Source organism: Scyliorhinus torazame, chromosome 12 (assembly GCF_047496885.1).
Source record: "Scyliorhinus torazame isolate Kashiwa2021f chromosome 12, sScyTor2.1, whole genome shotgun sequence".
Lineage (NCBI taxonomy): Eukaryota > Metazoa > Chordata > Chondrichthyes > Carcharhiniformes > Scyliorhinidae > Scyliorhinus > Scyliorhinus torazame.
In genome coordinates this window covers 18,240,236-18,264,902 of record NC_092718.1, presented here as the reverse complement: position 1 = coordinate 18,264,902, position 24,667 = coordinate 18,240,236, and the positions used below count along the sequence as shown (strand labels likewise).

General features: G+C 43.8%; 1 protein-coding gene across 5 annotated transcripts in view; it reads right to left on the bottom strand.

The window, feature by feature from the left end:
- Nucleotides 1-24,667, bottom strand: part of LOC140387408 (D-glucuronyl C5-epimerase-like) — a 125,561-nt gene that overhangs the window by 49,450 nt on the left and 51,444 nt on the right. The window lies entirely within an intron of this gene.

Below are 24,667 nucleotides of genomic sequence, written 5' to 3'. Positions count from 1 at the left end.
ATATTTCTTCATGAGCCTGCATAGCTGGTAGTTTAGATAGTGTCTTGGATTATTGAATGGCTGGAGAAACAGATTTTCATGTGATACGCACATTACCTAAGCAAGAATTCCTATCATCTCTTTCTTGGTCATGTGAACAGTGGGATTTTTTTCTTTCGTAATGTCTAATTACAAAATCTCTACAAGAATTCTTTTTCTCGAGTAAAAATTTTTTAAATAAAAGTCAGCAGCATAAACTTTTGACCCACTGAGAGACAAGAGCCTGTTGTGTCAAACATCTCGGCTTGAATATCTGATGGTGGTAATAACCAACAGTTCTCTGCCTCTAGCTTGCTTGTCAGATACATAAATACTGGATCCTTCTCGCAGTATGAAAGTTCCCATGACTAGACGACTATAGATGAGGAAGTCTATTCCATTTCTTTCAGCAGATCCTATGTTCACCCAGCATACAGCTATTTTGTTGATCATTTCAGACTTTTGCCTCTATTTTTTGAATTTGGAAATGTATTCCTGGTGTAGAATTTGACATTCGCTGTGAAATTACATTTTACTAGTTTGAACTCATTCTCCTAGCTCTATTTCCACAGTTTGAGCCGCACACAGGTTTTGTAATGCAAACTTGTTTTGGGCCACATTCATTGACGATAAAGCAAAGTTAACTACAAAAACCTCCAAAGGAAGCAAATCCCCATCAGTAAAGATCAAAGCGCGCACACTAAAAAGTGAATCTCAGTCAAAAGAGCACATTAAACTGTACATTTTATCAAAAACACTTGGCTAAATTGGAACAGTGGATCAAATCAAGGCACCAATACATCACACAAGGTACCAGAATAGTTCATGTTAACAGCCTCCCATCTCCCCCACCAGGCAGTATATATATAATATATATATATATATATATATTATATATAGAACAAAGAAAAGTACAGCACAGGAACAGGCCCTTCGGCCCTCCAAGTCTGTGCCGACCATGCTGCCCATCTAAACTAAAGGCTTGTACACTTCTGGGGTCCGTATCCCTCTATTCCCATCCTATTCATGTATTTGTCATAGCAACAGGGTAGCATTGTGGATAGCACAATTGCTTCACAGCTCCAGGGTCCCAGGTTCGATTCTGGCTTGGGTCACGGTTTGTGTGGAGTCTGCACATCCTCCCCGTGCGCGCGTGGGTTTCCTCCGGGTGCTCCGGTTTCCTCCCACAGTCCAACGATGTGCAGGTTAGGTGGATTGGCCATGTTAAATTGCCCTTAGTGTTGGGTGGGGTCACTGGGTTATGGGGATAGGGTGGGGGTGTTGACCTTAGGTAGGGTGCTCTTTACAAGAGCCGGTGCAGACTTACTTCTGCACTGTAAATTCTATGATCTATGAACACCTTCGTTTCAAAGCAACAATTTCTCCTTACACCCAATCCTCACAAAAAAAAAAGCATTTGGAAATAGGCCTCCATAAGTTTCATACAAATCTATTTATTCCATAGGAGATGTTTGCCCAAGCAATTATTCATTCAAGCACTATATTTTATATTTAAAAAAGCACTAAACCACTTTAGTGCATTGCCGCGGTACTTAAAACATCAGCTGACAGCATTCCAGAGCCACTTTAAAGCCCTCAGGTAACCAACAAAGAATAATGATGAAGTTTTGTGCTTTGGTCCAGTAGCAAATAAAAATATTTGGCAGCATCAATGGAATGAAAGACTCCTGTGATGCCCCAATAGGTAAAAGTACTGCCTGGGTTTAGAACTGCTCCATATGGACCTGGAAATGTCTAAATTATAAACAAAAAATGCTGGAAAAACTCAGCAGGTCAGCCAGCATTTATGGCGAGAGAAACAGAGTTACCATTTCAGGTCAAGGATTTTTCATTGTTATGGGCCAGGGTTTAGAGAACCCCAAAGTGTAGCATGGAGTGCCCCTGACCCACAACTTTTAATAGATTGTGGCATGGGGAGCACACGGCCCACTCTACAGGTGTGGTACAGCAGAAATGGAAAAGTATTTCTTAAAGCAAAACAATGCCTATTCTATGAACTCAAGTTAACCTTTTTGAAACATAGCGAACATCTTAGCAACCATCAATTCAAATACATCCCCCAAAGAATACAACACTAAGTAATTCTTTATAACTTCCCAAACAACATCCAGAAGACAGAAGAAACACCTTTTAATAGAAGCACATCAGGTTTACAGTCACTACTGAAAACATTTATAATTCTGAATTTACCAAATGATCAAGAGAGAGTCTTTTCATGACAGAGAGATCAACAGTACACCTACTCTGTCTGGCTTCAGCTCCAACACTGAAAACAAAAATAAAACATACCCTACAGCAAACAGCCTAAAACAAAAGTAAAAAGTTGACAGACAGCCCAGCTCCACCCACACTCTGACATTACTGATAAACACCCATTCCTTAAAGGTACATTTGTTAAACACCCATTTCTTAAAGGTACTCTCACATGACATGGGCAGCACGGTAGCATTGTGGATAGTACAATTGCTTCACAGTTCCAGGGTCCCAGGTTTGATTCCAGCTTGGGTCACTGTCTGTGCGGAGTCTGCACATCCTCCCCATGTGTGCGTGGGTTTCCTCCGGGTGCTCCGGTTTCCTCCCACAGTCCAAAGATGTGCAGGTTAGGTGGATTGGCCATGCTAAATTGCCCTTAGTGTCCAAAATTGCCCTTAGTGTTGGGTGGGGTTACTGGGTAATGGGGATAGGGTGGAGGTGTTGACCTTGGGTAGGGTGCTCTTCCCAAGAGCAGGTGCAGATTCGATGGGCCGAATGGCCTCCTTCTGCACTGTAAATTCTATGACATCATGACTGTTCTGTTGACTGTTTCTCTCTCTCTCTCTCCAAAGAGGCTGCCTGACCCGCCGAGTGTTTCCAGAATTCCTGTTTTCATTTTAGATTTCCAGCATCTGCAGCTGTTATATATTAACCCATAATCTGTAAATATCTATAAAGAACATAGAACAGTACAGCACAGAACAGGCCCTTCGGCCCTCGATGTTGTGCCGAGCATTGTCCGAAACCAAGATCAAGCTATCCCACTCCCTATCATTCTGGTGTGCTCCATGTGCCTATCCAATAACCGCTTGAAAGTTCCTAAAGTGTCCGACTCCACTATCACAGCAGGCAGTCCATTCCACACCCTAACCACTCTCTGAGTAAAGAGCTCAGAATAATTAGCTAGGGACTAACTTATGTGCAAGTGTTCCTGGGGACCACTTTCACAGCTGCACTAATAATAATAATAATAATCTTTTATTGTCACAAGTATGAAGTTACTGTGAAAAGCCCCTAGTCGCCACATTTTGGCGCCTGTTCGGGTAAGCTGGTACGGGAATTGAACCTGCGCTGCTGGCCTTGTTCTGCAACACAAACCAGCTGTCTAGCCCACTGAGCTAAACCAGCCCCTCACTAGAGACTGATGTGTAACGGAAGTTCAAATCAGTCCTTCTGTTGTGCAAGGCAGAATGTCAAATTAAAGAGAGCGAAATTAAGTTTAAAGTGTGATTACTACCAACATCTTAGAGCCAAAAGACAAGAACACATGCTTCTTCCATGGTTCCAAAATTAAGGTTATTGCTAAAACCAAGTACCTGCAGTTTGCTGCTACGGCAATTATATATTTAACAACGATATATTTATCATGTACAAGAGATGATAAAGGATATGCTACCCTGAACAGTACTGCATTCGACAAAAGGGACCGGACTAACAAGAATAAACTGCCTCTAAAATTGCTAGTTAAACGTTAAACACCGTAATGGAATAATTACAATACATCTGTTCACCTCTCTGAACCAGTTTTTTTTTTACATTGAAGTGCCACTTCTTACGCCACTGCCCAACAGTAATTCTCCTAATTACAATGTTAGACTCGGGCTTCTAATTACGCAACTAACAAGGCTTGAACACTTAGCATTTTGATCTACATTTACTGAACACAATAAAACTACACCAAAATGACCTCTTCCTGCTGCCTCTAATCCCAGTAGTTGAAAGAGATGGAATATGATGAATTTGGTGCTTTAAAACATTATCTTTATTAAATTATTCAGTAAGCCTATTTAGTTCGCCAACATATGGCTCAAAGTTAAACATTAACAAAATAACAAATACTAGCTCTGACTCCTTCCTGGTTTCAAAGCTTTAAAAAGGTTTGTCCAAGTTTTAATTTGGACGGCTCTATTTTACTTGGAAGCGAAATTTTGTCTTCGGATAGTGGGCATTTCTATTATCCCATATCACAAGGCAGGTTGAAAATGTAATATTTACTTTGATCTGTCAACACAAACACGACTGTGACATTTGATAAGTTAACAATATTGACCTACAGCTAGCTGTAGACTAAGTTCATTGAGTTAGGCGTTGCAATCAATACATGATCAGTTCTGAGGCTTTGCTACATGGCTAATTATATATTGTAAATAACTCAGAAGCGGTCAAGTCAAATGCAGTTCAAAGTTTAGGGATGAAAAATAAAACTAATAGCAGATCCCTAAATAAAATACATTGTTAGTCGGAAATCCACATTAAAAACAGCAATCTACATCACGAATCACAATTAAAATTAGAAATGACAGGAAATGAACCTGCACCATGGTGAGCACTTAACTGCGCCTTCTACTCCAATTCTAGTTCCCTGCTCAAGCTCAAATCCTTTTCAAACACTTATCCAAAAGGCCCCATCTCAAAAGCCATTTGTGGTTTAAAAAAGCCTTCTTCTAATAGCATACTAAGGGAAAAAACACTTCCCGTCCTCCGGTTAATAATTTGGAGTCTATATCTAAATTATTAATCTATCAAGCTGTGAATGCAATTCTTTGTTATGTAACCTCTCAAAAATCAAATTGATTAAATCAAGAATGCTTCAGTATTTAAGTCACCTTAATCATAAAAAGACAAGAGTCAAAGGCTCTGTAACTGAATGCATGCAACATTCGTAACAAAGTGGATGAATTGTTAGTACAGATAGAAATAAACGTGACCAGATAGACATTAGAGACATGGTTGCAAGGTGACCAAGGCTGGGATGTGAATATGGAAAGGTGCTGAACTTTTTGAAACAACAGAATGCTGGATAAAGATGATGGGTAACTCTGTTAATTAAGCTTTGACATTGGTACAATAATGAAATAAGTTTAGGTAGAGATATGACAAAGCAAGAGGTCACTTGCTGGAGTAGTTTATAGGCCCCCTAACAGTTGTTACACTGTAGCACTGAGGATACAGAAAGAAAACAATAGAGCAAGTAAGTAAGGTTCTGCAATAATTATGGGTGTCTTTAACCAACATATAGATTGGGAAAATCAGATTGCAAAGCTTAGAAAATGAGTTCATAGAGTGCATGCTGCACAATATCTTAGAGCAGCATGTTCCAGTGCCAACCAGGCTATTTTAGATCTGGTGACGTGCAATGAGACAGGATTAATCAATCTCATAGTAAAGGAGCTCCTAGGCGACAGAAGTCATAACGTGGAATATAAAAGTAGGGAAGTTTTGCTGTAGCTGTACAGGAGCTTGTTGAGATGACATCTGGGGTACTACGTACAATTTTCATCTCACTTGGAAAAGGATATAATTTCATAGGAAGTAGTTGAGCGAAGTTTACTCTATTCATTCCTGGGTCGAAGGGATTTCTTCTGAAGAAGGGTTGAATAGGATGGGCCTTTAGCCATAGGAGCTTTAGAAGAATGAGAGGTGATCTTATTGAAACGTACAAAATCCCGAGGGGACCTGATAGGGTAGATACCAGGAAGACGTTCGCTCTTGTGGGGAATGTCTAGAAACAGAGACATGGTTTAAAAAGTGATCACCCTTTTAAGACAGAGATGAGGACAAATTTATCATTTCTAGAATGTAGTGGAGGTGGAGAAAGTGAATTTATTCAAGGCTGAGGTAGATAGATTTCTAATAGACAAGGAAATCAAGGGTATTGAGGGACAGAGAAGAAAGTGGAATTGAGGTGACAATCAGAACAGCCATGATGTTATCGATTTGAGAAGCAGACTCAAAGAGCCAAATGGCCTACTCCTACAACTATGTTCCTATCTTTGCAGTGCAGATGATCTTTCTGATCTATACACCGAAGTACCACACCAGCATTTACCCAAGGAGCAGTCAGGAGCCAAACACAACTAATTTAACGACGGTTCAAAGGCAGTCGTGTAGAATTTCAAACAAAGTGGGGGGGAAAGTCAATGGCAGGGCAGGTTCTGCACATATCTGGAGATAGCATATCTATCTGGGATATTCAGCTTGTATTTCATGTGATACTCCCACCCGCTTGGGATATATGTGCTCTTACTTACCAGACTTAATTTTGCAGTGAGTTTAGTAGGCAATTAATGTGCAAATCCAGCAAGTTCTTTAAAAAGTAACAAGGAGGCTAAGGGAGAGACGCTATCTGTGAGTTGCAAAAGACAGCATCTCGTAAATCGACCAGCAAATTCTGGAAGTTAACAATTCGCAGCATATTTCAGTCTCTGGAGTTTTCTGGCCAATTTCAAAATTAATAAGTTTGCACTGTTAACTTGCTATTTTCCCAGCGAGATTTGGCCCAGTAATTCTGCAATGGTCACATTTCTGAGACATGTATATCAAGCACCTTACAGTACCATATGTACACAATTTATATTGATTAACTCTTTCTTGGATCATACAGATCCATGGAGTAAGTACAACGTAACTCCTGAAAGTAAACATACATGTCCACTTGCATCTTGTTTACCCACTTTCAAGCCGCAGCACTTTCCATCCTCTTTGGAAATTAGTATGGATCAGTTTACTCTTCGGCACAGTAGCACAGTGGTTAGCACTGTTGCTTCACAGCTCCAGGGTCCCAGGTTCGACTTCCGGCTTGGGTCACTGTGTGGAGTCTGCACGCTCAGTGGCTGCATGGGCTTCCTCCGGGTGCTCCGGTTTCCTCCCACAAGTCCTGAAAGACGTGCTGTTAGGCGAATTGGACATTCTGAATTCTCCCTCCGTGTACCCGAACAGGCGCCGGAATGTAGCAACTAGGGGATTTTCACAGTAACTTCATTGCAGTGTTAGTGTAAACCTACTTCTGACAATAAAGATTATTACATCTTTCATTGGTCTCTTATCCGTTTTGTTCGGAAATGTGGGGTGGGGGAAAAAAGATGTTAAAATAAAACGGTTAGCTTTTAACATATCAACATGTGCCCCACTAGAAACAAAATGCAGAGAAAAGAAAGAGAAAATGTTTTAAAAGAAGATCCATTTCAGACAAACGTTTACAGATCTTGGGGCAGGAGATGCTGTAGTGCTATTGTCACTGGGCCAGTAAGCCAGAGACTCAGGGTAATGATCTTTGTACCTGGGTTCGAATCCCGCCATGGCAGATGGCAAAACTTTAGTTCAACAATAAAAATCTGGAAATAAAAAAATCTAATGAAGACCATGAAACCATTGTCGATTGTCAGAAAAATCCATTTTGTTCACTAATGTCCTTTAGGGAAAGACATCTGCCATCCTTACCTGGTCTGGCCTACATGTAACTCTGGATCCACAGACTCTTAAATGCCCTCTGGATCGGCCACGTAAACCACTCAGTTCAAGGGCGATTAAGGATGGACAATAAATGCTGTCCCAGCCTCATCCATTGAAAGAACGTTTTTTTAAATGGATACTCTAATTACGTCACTGAGTAAGATGTTTTTTTTAATGAAAGGGCAATTTTCTTTTTTTGAAGTGTGCTCAATCCACCTAACCTACACATCTTTGAGTTGTGGGGGGTGAGACCCACGCAGAGATGGGGAGAATGTGCATCACTGAGTAAGATGATTCACACAGGAACCCTTACTTACAACAGGAACCCATTAATTTACGTAATTCACATGAGGATGAGTAAATAGCATAACTGACACCTACTCTACAACCCACATAATGCAAATCAGGATAGAATTAAAAATGATCTCAAACAAACAGCAAGAGTAGAGAAGTTCAGGCACCAGAACTTCTATTTTCATTTTTGGCAAATATAGTTCTGATGAATTTATTGCAGGTATCGACAGTACCTGTAATGCCTCCCTTCTCCATCCCTATTTTAGCTATTCGAAAGCAAAATGTTGCCATCACAGTAGATAATTATCGAACAGCAATAAAAATGTGTCAGCAAGCAGAGAAAAGGCACATTACAGCTTTCAACTCATTATGTTTTTGGTGCACTATCTGCATGGGTTTGGACAGAAATGCATAAATGAGAAAATACCGATTGGAAACGCTACCCACCAAGCTACCCTGAGTGAGGCCTCTAGAGGCAAAAAGCCAAAACTTCAACATTGTGACTTTATATTTAACACTGGTTAAAATTTAAACATTTACCGTACTATATTAGTCTAAATCCAATATACTGTAATATAAGCATGTTTGTCAATGTTTCGATAATTTAAAATCATCTATCCTGGATGGGATGGCATTTGAAGAGTTGGAAAAAAGGATATTCCGATTCTGGAAGACACCATGGTGCAATTAGTGGAGCAGACCATTTATTTTCATCTCACATTAGCTGAAAAAACACCTTATTGGGCAACAGCTGCTAAACTAATGGTGTCACCCAAATGCTGACCGCATTCTGCTTTCGTGCAGTGGAGGGCCCTATTCTCACTTTAATCTATACCATCCCACAATTTTCCCAGCAAGTAGTTGAGCCATACAGATCAGAAAGGGTTCCAGGTACAGCCTTGGATCCATAATAAATTTACTCACATTTGGTGGGAACACTGCAACTGACTCGAATATCTCCGGGTTAGGGAATAAAAATAGACAACCAGATTCCGAGGTATGCTTCCTTGCTGAATGACAGCATGGCCTGAATTTTACCCTGGGGGTGCACGCGAAGGTGTTGCGTATGGGGGCCCTTCCTGCTGATTTCCTTATTTCCCCACGAGGAGCTCAGTTACAAAATAGTACACCGTGCTAGCTTTGGACAGCAGAATTCAGACTTTCGGCAGCCGAGAGATTCGTTTGACTCTGCTCAATTGGTTCACTGGTGGCCAATGAATTGACCTAAATGCCATATTCTGCCTGGTGCCTGCTGCCTGAGTGGGATGATTTTCGGAGAGCCTGGGGAAGCAGTTGAGTCCTGGGCACCCAGAGGAAAGTACCTGCTCTCTCTTTCTCCCTTGTTTCTCCAGAAAAGCTGTATAGCTGCAGTATTTCAGCAACTGCAGCTACAGTGGAAACCGTTAGACTGCAGACAGAAATCTCGAACTGAAGAAAGGTGTGCTAGAAACAACCATCTGAAACAAAGACTTATCTTTTTATTTTCATTAGCATTTTTTACACTCCTCTTCTTGTCTTGTCTCCCCTGCTTGTCTGTGTGAGTACGTCTATAGTTTAAGTGGATGGGGGTTGGGAATTAGATAATAGTTAACCGGTTATATTTGCTGCATATTTAATTATAGTTGTTATTAATAAATGCAATTGTACTAAATTTACAAACCTGGCGATTGCAGTTATTGGGCAGCTAAGGGCAAAGACTTTGGGTGGTTTTTCTAAGAAAAACCGTGCAGCTTAGGAGCAATAACTTTACTGCTGCCAAGCAATGTCAGCAGCACCAGGAGGCCAGAGAAAGCACAAAGGCATGTTTGATGGCACAAAGGCATGCCTGATGGCCTAAGTGTCCCCTGTTTCGCAGATGAGTGCCTGTCTGTGCTGGTGCATGAGGTCAGTGCCAGGTGCAACATGCTGTCCCTGAGCATCTGCAAGAGAAGGCCGCTCCAACTGCCAAGAAGGCCAGGATCGAGGTAGCAGCAGAGGTGAGTGGGCACGACATTGTGAATCGCACCCGTCTGCAGTGCTGCAAAAGGTTCAATGATCTGTTGACAGGGGTAAGTGGAGAGATGACATGGGCCTGTCCATAGACATGTAGTCGGGTGTCCGTTCCTCTGTGCGCTCATTTGTCTGAGTGTGTATGCCCATTGCCACTGAAGTCTGCCCTGCCAAGGCCAGCCAGTCAGTACAAGAGGCTACAGCACATTGGAGAGGAAGGTACGCCACAGTGAAATGGCCATGTTGGGAGAGAGGGAAAGTCACAATAATGAAGAGTACTGCTGAACTGGTGGGGGGAGTCCCCAATCTGCTGGTCCTGACTTGGAGCGAGAGTGATGCCCTGGAGTTGGATTGCCACCAACCAGTTCACTCCTGCACCTGGGCCACTCTTGTCTTTCGGCATCAGGCATCAGTTCAGATACTCGCAGGTTGGTAAGCATTGGGTTATAGCCTCCATGGTAGTGCACAGTGGGGAGGGCACATCATGCTCAAATGAAGTGGTGGCCGAGGCAGAGATGTCTTAGGACACTGACAGTGGGAGCACTGCTGGAGACCAAGACCATGTTGAGTCAGAGACAGATGATGAGCCACTGGAGATGTCCATCAGGCAGAAGGTGCTGTATGTCCAGCAGAATGGGAGGGGAGATCTGGTGGATATGCATGAGGGTCTGCGTGCCATAGACTTAGTCACCGAGGAGTCCATAAGGAACAGGAACAATGCGTTGGCCCTGAGCACCGAGCACACATCTTTCCATTGAGAGTATGGCAACTCTAGTGGAGAGGCTGCTTGAGAGATATGGTCAGGTGCTCAAGGTTGCGCTTGGACCTGTAAGCCTGCACACTGGCTGTGACCACTGGAGGTCTCTGGTAGTGTGAGAGATGGATGAGGCACCTAGTCTCTTTGCTCGGTGCCTGTCTAGCTATGGTGTGCAGGGAGATGCAGACGCATCTCGTGCTGGCAGGCGAGTTGTCTGTCATCCCTTTGGGCTCCTCTCAGGGTGCTCCAGATGAGGACAACAACTCCTTCACCCTTCTGCCAGTAGCCACTGCATCGGACGATGTCACGACATCTGAAGACTGCCCAGCCTTGGGGCTGGATGCTCCTTCCCAACCAGAGCCAACTCAGGCATTGGTGGCTGGAGGACACCCGTCACAGCCACCACACCTCCTCCTGCTCCTATCTTCTATGTATCTATGTATGCACAGAATTTAAGGATGCTCTTCGGTTCAGCGAAGAAAACGATCTTCTGCACAAATTGGCTTTTTGCCTTCAGCACTTCATCTCTAGCTGAGCTGCTTCAAGATTGGCTGACCCTCTCTTGCTGTTGCCTCTTCAACACCTCATCTGTGACTAGCCTGGTTTCTGGCTCACAGCACTCTGATTACTAAATGCATCATTGCAAAGAACACCCTGTTCGCTATTATTTCCTGTTCTCTCCTTTCTCTTAGTTGCTGCCCAGAGATGGTTGACAAAATACATGGCAGTTTGATTTTACTTGTGCAAAAAACAATGCATTCAGTTTAATAGCATCCTACCATTTTGTGACAATACTCATCTAGGCAAGAGGAGAGTATTCCCTCACACACTTAACTTGTGCCTTTTAAATGGTGGACCTGCTTTGGGGAGTCATTGTCATAGGATTCCAAACCTCTGACCTGCTATTAAAGTCACAGTATTTATTTGGCTGGTCCAGTTCAGTTTATGGTAAATGGTAACCTCTTGAGGTGTTGATAGAGGGAGATTTAGCAATGGTAATACCATTGAATTACAAGGGGCGATGGTTAGATTTTCTCTTGTTGGAGATGGTTGTTGACTAGCACTTTTGTGGCGCGAATGTTACTTGTCACTTGTCAACCCAAACCCGAATATTCTCCTGGCCTTGCTGCATTTAGACATGGACTGGTTCAATATTCAAGGAGTTGCGAGTGGTGCTGAACATAGCGGCGCAATCAGTGAACATCCTCACTTCTGACCTTATAATGAAAGTAAAGTCACCGATGAAACAGCGGAAGATGGTGGCGCCGAGGGCGCTACTTGGAGGAACTCTTGCATTGATGTCCTAGAACTGAGATTCTGAATCATTCAAAAAAAAATGATGGGGATGCATGAATGCAGGCCTTGATTTGTTTGGTTATTTCATTTCGGATTGCTACTGTAATTGAATTAAGAATGGGCCCATACCACAGGCAAGGGTTGTTCGAATAGGCATGCTTGCAAGAATTGCTCTTAACGAGTTTTCCGTGCTGGTAAAGATTGTGTAGTGATCTCAAAAAGTTTTAGGTTCATGAATGATATTTGATTAAGGTGCCCAACTGACTTGGTGGTAAACTGTGAAATATTTAGCTTTTTCTTCTCATTTGTGATTATCTAACACCGTTTATGCTACTGGCATAAGCATAAGGCTAAACAATAGGAAGTATAATTTATAAGCTTATAGTTGACGTATATAATCAGTGGCTGAAATTTCCCAGCCATTCTCGCCGGTGGTATCTTAAGTCCCACCAGCGGCGAATTCCCACCGCAGGTTTCCTGGTGGGGTGTGTGTGTGGGGGTGAACGGCGGTTGCATTGAGCATGAAACCCCATTGCCACTGGCGGGTTCAGAAGATCCTGCCGCTGGCCAATAGTGCAGTGCCGCTGGGAATATGGCTCAAGCTAGAATAGAGCTCGATGGGAAAATGGAATGTCAAACAGAGCTTTTAGTTCCATTTTCCCATCGAGCTCTATTCTAGCTTGAGCCATATTTTCACCGCCACGAAACATGCCACAAGGGGCGTAGAAAATCCCACCCAATATCTCGGGATCAAAATTGCAAGAGAACCGGAGAAAAGCTATCTGTTTCTATGCGGTAAATAAAATAATTATGTAAGCTGTGCTCTCGGAGGCTCCCACAATGACTATCACTTAACTGCATGACACTGGTTGAAAAATGTTATTGCACACTTGTCAGCAGCTGCCACAGTTTGAAGTTATTATTTGTGCCATTAGCAAAGATTTGAATAACAGTACTCATCTGGTCACCAGTTAGATTTATTAGACCATACCCTAAATGGACTTGTAATTATGACAGCAATTTTTATAGAGGCTGTTCACTGTTTTGAGTGATGTGCCAAGAAACTAGCTGTGGGAAACTAACTCAATTCCATGAAATTTGTTCACTGTTAGAACTCTTAATTGTCAGTAAAAGCCATATGGTGGCAGGCCACTGCATTTTGTTTCGGCATTTTCTGAATGATTACAATGTTTGTTTTGAGGCTGACAATATTGTACTTGTTCATGACCCAATTTAATAGGTAAAGTCACAAGAGCATGGGTATGTGTAGAAGTCTTATGTGCAAAAGAAAAAGGCTGGATGAGCTTGTCTCATCCAACAAAATGTCAAATTATAATTCTTTGTGCAATGCTTCCAATTCTTAAGCTCATGATTTGTTCTTTGTAATAATACATAGTACAATGTTGCAAGCTGTGTGAAGAAAAATGATTGAGTAGTTTTACAATAGTGCATATATTATGCAAGGGCCTAATTTCAGACATTCGATCCATTTGAACCAAAATTACAAAAATACTTCATTGTTGAGACCGTAGCATGATAATGATGTGATTTATTTCCTTTATTGGCTCATTAATGAAAATTATCTCAGACCTAAACAAAACAATAAAGGTAATATAAACGCTCAGTCACTGGAAATCAACAGCGCAATTAGGAAATGCTAATTCTGTTAAAAAATATGCGGAGGATTTCTAGAGACAGGATATCATTGCTGCACAGTTCTTTCCATTGTGATGTATCTAATTTGTTATCCTACAATGAAAAATTCAGCTTTGAAATTTGATATTTGGATGAGAATCTTAAATATCTTGTGCACTGAAGTTATTAAAGATAGTTGGTAATTTAATGTTAATTCTGTCTTTTATCACTGACATTGAAGTCCTATGGCACGGTAACAGTGGTTAGCACTGCTGCTTCATAGCACCAGGGACCCGGGTTCGATTCCTGGCTTGGGTGACTGTCTGTGTAGAGTCTGCATGTTCTCCCAGTGTCTGCATCGGTTTCCTCCAGGTGCACCGATTTCCTCCCACAAGGCCCGAAATATGTGCTTATTAGGTGATTGGACATTCTGAATTCTCAGTGTACCTGAAAAGGCGCCGGAATGTGGCGACTCAGGGCTTTTCTCAGTAACTTCATTGCAATGTTAATGTAAGCCTACTTGTGACACTAATAAAGATTATTAACTCAAGTTATTCATTTGGTGAAAGGACGGTGAACATTTCAGTTATGGTTTCCATTTTAGTCACTTCAAGCAAATAGTAAAGGATTGATGTCTGAATGAAGCCTAGTCATGATTATGGATTAAGGAGCTGCAAATGTGGACATTTGAACTTCTTTACAGTATTGCATTAGGTGCTGAAAGGTTGCCCCAGCAGCAGTTTTTCAGGATTTAAAAAAACTTTTCATCTGTCTTATCCTGCAGGCATTGACTTCTTGCCAGTTGTAAAGATGTAGGTCGTCATCTGGCATCGTCCTCAAGTATTCATGCTTGAATATTGGCAAAGCATGCAGCAGGATAATTAAATATAAAGGGCATTAACAAAGCCCCAATCTGCCCTTGCCCAACATTAACATACATGGGCCAGAATGTTACATGTCTGGGCTGGGGGCGTGCCCAATCGGAAGGGCATAATATCTCATGAGATGATGTCTGGAGTGTATACCAACGTCATTGCGCATGTCCACAATTTTGAGGTTAGATGCGTGAATTGGATGCACGCCTACTGACAATTAAAGAGCCAATTAAAGCTGTTCCAAGTCCTATCGACAGTGAATTTACACTGCCTTTGGGTGGGTACCCATTGCCTTTTTCGCACTTCCTCATCCAAGGGTGGATGAAAAGATCCCAGAGCAGCAGTTTTTCTGTGCTGGAGTTCATAACTGTCTGAGTATAGAGTTCAGCTTGACTTCCTAGTTATTGCTTAGCATTTGGGGTGCGATTTTCAACATTTCAGGACTACCTTGGAAGATTTTCCAAAGGATTGGAGGACAGTGTTCCATTATTTGCAAGGCACTGTCCTCTGCATCTAATCCAACAAGGATCAGTTGGTACGGGGCCAGTAGGGAGCCCAAGGCAGGAGAGGATGCCAAAGACACCACTATATTCTAAGCACACCAACTACCTCCAGATCTCAGAGGTCCAGTGCTGCAGGAAACTGCACCTCCCCAGGTTTACACGGATATCAATTAGTGAAATGATAGATCCTGAAAATGTCTCCAGCTGCTGGTAACTTTGTAGGTCACAGCGGTCTTCAACTTCTATGCCTCAGGTTCATTTCGGGACTAAAGCGGGTGATCTGTGCAGCATCTCTTAATCAGCCATGTAGTTATAGAGTCATAGATGTTTACAGCATGGAAACAGGGCCTTCGGCCCAGCTTGTCCATGCCACCCAGTTTCTATCACTAGCCCCACTTGCCCGCATTTGGCCCATATCCCCCTATACCCACCCAGCCCATGTAACTGTCGAACTGTTTTTTAAAGGAAAAAATTGTACCTGCCTCTACCACTGCCTCTGGCAGCTCGTTCCAGATGCTCACCACCCTCTGTGTGAAGAAATTTCCTCTCTGGTCTCTTTTGTATCTCTCTCCTCTCACCTTAAACCTATGCCCTCCAGTTCTAGACTCCTTGTGTCAAGCCAGTGGCAGATATCATCTTCAGACATGTCTGCAATTTCATTTATTACCAGACAGACTGAGGCAGCCAGGCGAAGAATGCATGACATTTTGCGGTGATATCTGGGGTTCCTCTGCATCCAGGGTTTTGTGGAGCAGTGTTTTTCAAACTTCTTTTCCCAGGACTCACTTTTACCAACCAGTCGGCCGACCTTCGCAACCCATGCTGGCAGACATTCGTGACACACCATTTCCGCTTAGTAATTGCAGCTTTTAAATTAGTGTTTTGGGGCAATAGATTTCCAACAATGAAAAAAATAGATGCAAACCAAAATATTTCAAATTATTAGTTATAAAATTGAAGATGAGAAGTACATATGTACGTTCCAACATCAGTAATATAAAGATTTTAAAAGAGAATTGAAGATACAAGAGAGAACCTGCAGTGCAAATTCTGATTGTAAAACTTTCTTTCTAGTTTCAAACCCCTGCATGACCTCGCCTCCTCCCGGTCTATGCAATTTCCTTCAGCCCCAAAACGTTGCGAGATAACTGCTATATTATTTGCTATACTACTGTAGCCGATGCCCAGGCTCCAAGCTCTGGAATTCCCTCCATAACCCTCTGATTTTCTCCTTTAAGACACTTGTTAAAACCGATCTTTTGACCTGGCTATTGGTCATCTGCCATAATGCTGGTTTGAGAGGTTTCACATTTAAGTGTGCTTCAGTCTGCTTCAAATGCTCACAAAGCACTTGGGAAGATTTATTACGTTAAAAGGTACTACATTATTGTTCCTGCATTGTACTTGTTCACATATAAAACTTCAATAATTATTTACTACCCTGTCAAGTCACAGTCTCATTATTTCATTTTTTCTTCTTGTCAGGCAAATTGAATACAAAAGTAGGGAGGTTATGCTCCAGTTGTACAGGGCAATAGTGAGACAACATTTACATAGAATTTAGAGCGCAGAAGGAGGCCATTCGGCCCATCGAGACTGCACCGGCTCTTGGAAAGAGCACCCTACCCAAGGTCAACACCTCCACCCTATCCCCATAACCCAGTAACCCCACCCAACACTAAGGGCAATTTTGGACACTAAGGGCAATTTATCATGGCCAATCCACCGAACCTGCACATTTTTGGACTGTGGGAGGAAACCGGAGAACCCGGAGGAAACCCACGCACACACGGGGAGGATGTGCAGACTCCGCACAGACAGTGACCCAAGCCGGAATCAAACCTGGGACCCTGGAGCTGTGAAGCAATTGTGCTATCCACAATGCTACCGTGCTGCCCCTGTATAGTATTGGTCACCTTATTTAAGATGTAAATCTTAAGATAAAGATGTAAAAAGGAAGCAGTTCAGAGAAGTTTGCAAGACTAATACCTGGAATGGGTGGGTTGGCTTATGAGGAAAGGTCAGACAGGCTAGGCTTGTATCGACTGGAAGTTAGAAGAGTAAGAGGTGACTTGATTGAAACATACAAAATTGAGGGATCTTGACAGGGTGGATGTGGAGAGGATGTTTTCTCTTGTGGGAAAATCTAGAACTAGGGGTAAAGGGTTACCTATTTAAAACAGATGAGGCAAGATCTTTTCGTTCACAGGACCGTGAGTTTTTGGAACTCTGCTTTCAACAACTTTTCAGGAAGTCTTTGAATATTTTTATGGCAGAGGTGGACAGACTCTTGGTAAGCAAGGGGGTAACAGGTTATTGGGGGTAGGAGGGATGCAGACTTGAGGTTACAATCAGGTCAACCATGATCTCATTAAATGGAAGAGCAGGCTCGACAGATGGAAAGGCCTACGCCTGCTCCTTGTTTGAATGTAGGAGACCAACCACATATTTCTCGAGTTAAATTATGCCGCAGTTTCTTGTAAGCTGGGATGGGTTGTGGGAGTTGAGGTGGGGCTAAGAGGAAGAAGTGAAGTATTAAGTATTGCACACCAAAAGTACTTTACCTCCACTCCAGTCTCAAGGGCGGTTACATTTGACTTCAAATTATATATTTATACACAGGGATAATGTTGAAATTCAAAGCCATATGGTTATCAGTGATATAGTTTGGATTTCTTTCTAAAATAAATCTTTAATCCCAAGAGTCACTTTTGCTCAGTTCAATTCTGCAAAGTTGACTGCCACACTACGGCAACAGGTGGTGATTGACCAACTAATGTCATGAAGCCTCACCACCATACACAGTTGCATATTTGCTCCATATTAGTGTTCTGGCTGCAGACAGCAAGCTGTGCTTTGCACCTGCACGCTCTCAGAACAGCTGATCCCATTATAAATTAGGGTCAGGTCAATTATTTACGGTATAAACTATAGGAATCAAGTGGTGGGGAGAAGTAGAAAAAGATGTGGCACTAGTACGTCCATTAAATGGGTGTTGCAGAAATGACACAAAAAGAAAAAAAGATTGTTGGCAGTCAAAAGAATGAGGAATGCAAAAACAAAGGCGAGCAAAACTCCGGCTGAATAAAAAAAATAAAGAAATATTAGAGGCATGTTTTAGAAAGCAAGAATTCTCTTCCCTCCCACTGGATGGATCAAAAATGAGGGAAAAGGAGTAGGTGACAGATGAGATCAGTGCTGGGAGAGTTACTTTTATTGACACAACAGGGTACCTTCGCCAGAGGAAAGCAATACGCTTAAAGTTGCAGAAGTTTGCGGTCAATGTGACCACTGCGAGTTAGATCTCACAGCAGATCTAGATGACTATGAGTCCGCAAGAAAAGCTTCCCTGTTAAGATAGTTCCTTAAAATGTCTTTGCCCAGTATCACCACATCACAACTTATCTACTTCCTTAGCTAATGACATGCAAGATGTATTGATGTTAAAAGATGCACTGTAGAAACTCACCAAGGTTCTGTCAACAACACCTTCCAAACCAGTGACGTGTAGCATTTAAAAGGATGAAGACAGCAGATGCATACGAATGCCAACACCTGCAGGTTACCCTCCAAGTCACATACCATCCTGACTTGGAACTATATCACTTTCACAGTCGCTGGGCTAAAATCCTGCAACTCCCCCCCCCCCACCCCCACCACCACCACCTCAAAGCACACGGACTGCAGTGGTTCAAGGTGGCGGTTCAGCACTACCTTCTAGGGGTGGCAATAAATTTTGCCTTACAAGCGATGCCCACGCCCCACAAATGAGTTTTTAAAATGTCTGCCTTTCACTGCAAATGCTTCTTCAATCGGCATCTCAAAATAGCACCTCATGCAAGGGAACAGATCCAAACTATAGGAGGATCCAGAAATACAAGTTAATAATTCCCATGAGGAAGGTTACCTGTCATATTCTTGTATAGAATATAGAGCGAGTGTCTCTCTAATTCGGACTAGTCCTGTTTTTATGTTTTACTCTACCTGCTCACACACACAGCAACATATAGCACCATTTAAATAGAAAGGCATTTCAAGGTGCAATCAGACATAACTAGATGTTGAGGAAATGAGGAAGGTTGATCAATAGCACAATCTAGAGAGGAGATTTAAGGAGGCAAAGGCTGGGGAGAGAATTGTACAGCATGGAGCCTAAATGACCAGAAACTGAAAGACCCATCTTTTTGACTTGCCTTTCCTTCAGATAACTCGAGAATAGAATTACTGGCAGGAAAATGCCTGAAAGGGGTAAATGCATTCTGGGGTGAAAAGTCATTTAACACGGGCCACGATTTCTGACCACCTTGGTTATCAAACGGGGTCGTTAATTGCAGGAAAATAGGTTATTGGCTCAGCAGATGTGTTCTCCACAATTGAATAGTTTGCTGACACAAAGTACATAAGGAAGGCAGCCAAAGACCTTGAAACTTATCTCAACAATACCAGTAGAAGGAAGTGATTTTGAAAAGCGTTAATTTTAATGAATGTGAATGTTATACTTTTCAGAATGTTCTGTGAATACAAACGCACTAAATATATATATATATATATATATATATATAAAAAATATATTTAAATTATAGATCTTGTTCTCTGCAGCATTCATAGATCCAGAATTCAATTAAATCCATTTAGAATCTTAAGAGAGCAAGATATGTACAGCAGAAAATGCAACCCAACATATCAAGGGACTGTATTTTGTCTGAAGCTCTGTCTATGAGTGAATTTGATTTACTGTAAATTCACAAAAGCATCCAAAAGATCTGAAAGCATCCATGCCTTTGTAACCTTGAGATTCAACTATCCCCAAAACACTCCTGTCTGGCTGCCCACATTCTGCCCATCATAAGCCTGAGGAAATAAGAAATACTCAGCAGGTCTGCAGGAAGAAACAGAATTAATATTTTAGGTCTGTGACATTTCATCAGAAGATTAAATATTCGTCTCCATCTTCTCTTCGGCAAACTCACCTTCAACTATCTCCCAACATTCTGGTTTGAGTTAGCTGGTCAGCTGGGCATACTGAGACTACATTATTCAAGATCACAAAAAGATAAAATGACCTGCTGCACTGTTGCAAATTCTATTCAAACAGCTTTTCCTCCACCTGCATGATCTACTCTCATAGTTTAATTAACATACGTTCCTTCATAGACATTATTTATGTGGCTGATTCTTATTCCTGCGCTTAAAGATTGCACCCCATGTACCACAAAGGTTCCCACTGCTGATTACCATCCAGGAGTTACTCTCTGGACATTCGGTCATAACAGGATCTGTATCAGTTACAAGACCACCAACGGTTCACTCATAAAGGTTGAACAATGAGCAGCGTGTCATTTGGGTGAAGTACCTGATGTGAAATTAGGATGGGAACAAGCACACAAGTTAATCTGTACCCTACCCAATGGTGTGCCTTCACCACATGGATTGCACTGGCTCAAGAACAAGGTCCAACATAAATTTATCAAAGTCAGGTAGCAGTCAGATTATTTGACTTGAGGCCATCAGAACATAGTCTACATCTCTCGGCACCCAACGGCAAAAATTCACTTCCAACGGGGTTTGATAAATGCCAAACAGGAGCAGGAAGCCTAGCTGATTATATCTCCCTCAACAACCCAAAGGATCCAAAAAGATCCAATTGTTGACATCCTACCCATTGTGTATTGTTAAACACTGGAAATAAAGATCAATGCAGAACCTTCCTGCATTCTGAAACTTGATAATGTGTCGAAACTCAAAATACTTACCTTAATTTGAAGTTGCAGGTTGGGATTTGCAAATCTCGGGTGCCTTGGGCCTTCTGTTCATGGCCTGGCCAGAAAGTGGCCACATTTGGGCAGTAACTGGTACTTTTTGTTCTTCAGACTGGGAACTGGCACTGCACTCATGCGCAGAAGGAAGCAAAGAAGTGAAAAGTCCTGAAAAAAAGCTGATCAGGTGACCTGAAGGGGCCCACTAATCCAGAGGAGTCTCAAACCAGGGAATGGAGCAGGAAGATGTTCCTGAAGGAAACCTCAGGTGAAGGAGAAAGACAGGGATGAAAATGAGGTCCCTGAAGCAAAGGTAAGGAGCCAGGAAATAGACTCCAAAATGAAAGACAGCTTCAGGGATCAGACTTCAAGCAAAGTGGGCTCAAGAAGCCTAGAAGAACCAAGAGGGCAGGCTAAGGTTGGTAATTCCTGACTGCAGGCTTTGGAGCACTGGTGTTCCACTTGGGTTGGCTGAGGATCAGATAGGTACTTGTAAGGTGATGTTTGAGAATATGTGGACATCCAGAGGAAAGGAACATCAGAAGGCAAGATTGAAACCCAGGAGGTGGGTCCTTGTCGAAGTTATCCGATTGGGAGTGTCATTTGGAGTGAATTGCAAGGAGAGTTCTTTAAATGTGGAGACTGGAAACCCTTGTGAGAAAGACGGAGGGTGTGATTCGCTGTTCCAGGGTCTAAGTGTGCCTGCCAGCTGAGAATCAGATTTTCATTCTGCCACTTGGTGGGTCAGGGAAATGGAATTCCATCTATGCAAATCGACCAGCATGCTGTCCATGTGCATCGAACCCGAGTCCCTATTCCCCAGGCGCATGATTCGCTGGGGTCGAGATTGCTGCCTCATAGCTCCAGGGACCGGGTTCAATTCTAACCTTGGGGTGTGGAGTTTGCATGTTCTCCCAGTGTCTGCGTGGGTTTCCTTCAGATGCTCCGGTTTCCTCCCAGTCCAAAGATGTGCAGGCTAGGTGGACTGGTCATGCTAAATTGCCCAGGGATGTGTCGGTTAGGGGTTATAGGACTAGGACGGGGAAGTGGGCTTGGGTGGAGTGCTCTTTCAGAGGGTCAGTGCAGACTCAATGGGACAAATGGGCACCTTCTGCACTGTACGGATTCTATGACTGACAAGCTGAAGCAGCTTTTAAGCGCTCCATTCACGCCAGACTTTCATTCCAGCAAAGATCGCACCTAAAAGACCTGCAGCATTCTTCCTTGATGCGGACATCCTCAGGATGTTGGACATGCTGAAGAGAGGAAGGACACCCTCGCTCCCAGGGTGAGACAACCTAGTATCACAGCATCCCAGTGAAGGAGCACAGTTTATGCTCCATCTCCCACTGCCCACCCCCTCCCCCAAAATATTGTGGCCCATGAGTGTGGCCCACACGCACTAGGGATCATCTGGACAGTAAGTGGTATGTTATCTAAAAGACAAGAACAGTCAGACTTTGTCAGACAATGAGGAACACCAGAGCTCATCTCAGAGAGATATCACCCTCCGTCCCGCAAGCAAGACCGGTGTTAGTGCCTACCCAGCGCCTAAACCCTGATGTGATGCGGAGATGACCCCCGGAAGTGGAAGGGGGAGCTGTGCTAAGGGGAAGATGGCAGGGGGAGATCAATGGGACTGGGGGCGGCCGAAGGACAATGACAATGGAGCTGCCGGTCGTTCGCTCCGAGTTGCGAAATAGGGAGGTTACCGGGTTCTCCCTGATTTGACAGCCATGAGTGACTCGCTCCACAGCTCCAGGTCCTCACCTGGCCCATCCTGGACACCTTCGTCCGACGAGGCCTGCCGTTCTTCCCCCTCCTCCAGCATGTTGCCTTGCTGTTTCAGCATGTTGTGCACGACACATCAGGTCACTACAATGTGAGCGACTCTTTGGGATTTGGATCTGATTTATTGTCACGGTACCGAGGTACAGTGAAAAGTATTGTTCTGTGTAAAGTCCAGTCAAGCATTACATTAAAAAAAATAGAACACACGGGTGGGGCGGAGCCTTACCAGAGCGGTCCAGCCAGTGGAAGTGCATCTTTAGGATGCTGATGCACTGCACAAAGACGTTCCTGGTTGCGGAGTGAGCATCCTTATACTGGTTCTCCACCTCGGTCTGGGGGCTCCGCATGGCATCTTCAGTCATGATTTCAGCGGGTAAGGCATTGCTTCCCACTAGCCAACCCCTTACCCGAGGGAGCACCATCAGGAAGTATGTGCTGTACATGCTGCCTGGGTATCATGCACAGATGTGCATTGTGTGCAGCTGGTGATTGCACACCAACTGCTGAGAATGGAAACCCGCCCAGTTTGAAGGGCAATACTCCCCTGGACCGGGGGCATTCCAGCAAGGGCAGCTAATTCACTGGGCATGGTGTGCTTGGTCCAGGTTAAAGTGGATGTAGATAGATGCCTGGCACATTTCGGATGTACCTGTGTGTGTACGATTGCAAAATCCCTCAAGTCTCCACTTGAGCCTTGAAACGAGTCAGAGGCATAGGTGCCGACGGTTGCCTAGGTGCCGACGGTTGCCATCAACCTGGCGGCCACTGGGAACAGGTGCTGTTGCACCACCATTTGGCTCAGGTGGCGCACGGTCTCCTTAGTGAGGTGGAGTCAACGGAAGCACACGATGTCTGGCATTTTCTCGAAGGACAAGCGCTGACTAGAAATGTGGCCTGATGTGGCACCACCTTCGTACCTCCTCCTCGGCCTGGTGGGGGGCCGGTACTGAAGGCTCACCCCTGTTCTTCTAGGGCAGACTCCTGCAGTGCAGGGTAGTCCCTGGGCTGGCCTTGGCATTCTCACCACCGTGTATCCACAAGTAGATAGCTAGCATGGCGAGCCGAGTCCCAAACTCCATTTCGGTGCGGGCAGATACTGTTAGCAAGGCGAGACTTCCCTTGACCATCCAAACCCCCCAAACTACATGGTCATCCTGGGTTTTAATGCTCTACCACCCTCACCCAGTCCACACCACACGCCCCCACCACCACCACCACACCCCGACCCAACCCCTTCTACATGTAGACACTGCAGCTCTGTGCTCATCAGGGACTTGCACTCGGCCCTTCATGTGCAAAACCTCTATCTTCACCACCATCCTGCCAAATGGGGGAACGGTAACACAACAAGTGACAGCGTTGGGCTCTGTGACCCCTATCTTGGTTCTCCCAGTGGGGTCTACTGTGGGTGCTCCCATTGAGTGAACCTTGTGCCTTCCTGCAAGGACGGTGGCAGCTGGTTGTGTGGTTCAGACATGTGGCTCTATGGTAAGAGATTGGTGAACATCTTGTTCAGATGGGAGTAATTGAAGGATGTATGCCTTTGATGGGAGATTGGCTGCCGTATGTGTGGAACACAGTAGAATAGTGGTTAGCACAGTTGCATCACAGCCCCAGGGTCCCAGGTTCGATTCCCGGCTTGGGTCAATGTCTGTGTGGAGTCTATACGTTCTCCCCGTGTGCGCGTGGGTTTCCTCCGGGTGCTCCGGTTTCCTCGCACAGTCCAAAGATGTGCAGGTTAGTTGGATTGGCCATTCTAAATTCTCCTTCATGTGCAAAATGGTTAGGTGGGGTTACTGGGATAAATGGGATAGGGTGGAGGCATGGGGCTTAAGTAGGGTGCTCTTTCCAAAGGCCGGTGCAGCCTCAATGGGCTGAATGGCCTCCTTCTGCACTGTAACTTCTATGATTCTATGAGCCTAGGTTGTGGCATGGAGCTATCCAGGTTTCGTGGGCGGCCACAGAACCCAAACGCTAATACCAATGGGGCATGGTTGACCTGCATGGCCTGAAGCAATCGTCTGATCATTAGGCGGCTAGCTCTAACAGCCTGACTAGTGAAACTGAGAGAGGTTGTGTGCCAGGGAAGGTTCCAGCAGCCACCAGAGCATCAGACTCGTGTATGTGTCCAGTAACTTTCTCCACAATTTCCCAAAACAAGTTAGGATCTATCAAGCCAGATTTCCCTCAGGAATCTGACCTGTCCAGTATTATCAGCTGGGATCGTATCAATAAATGAACACCCAC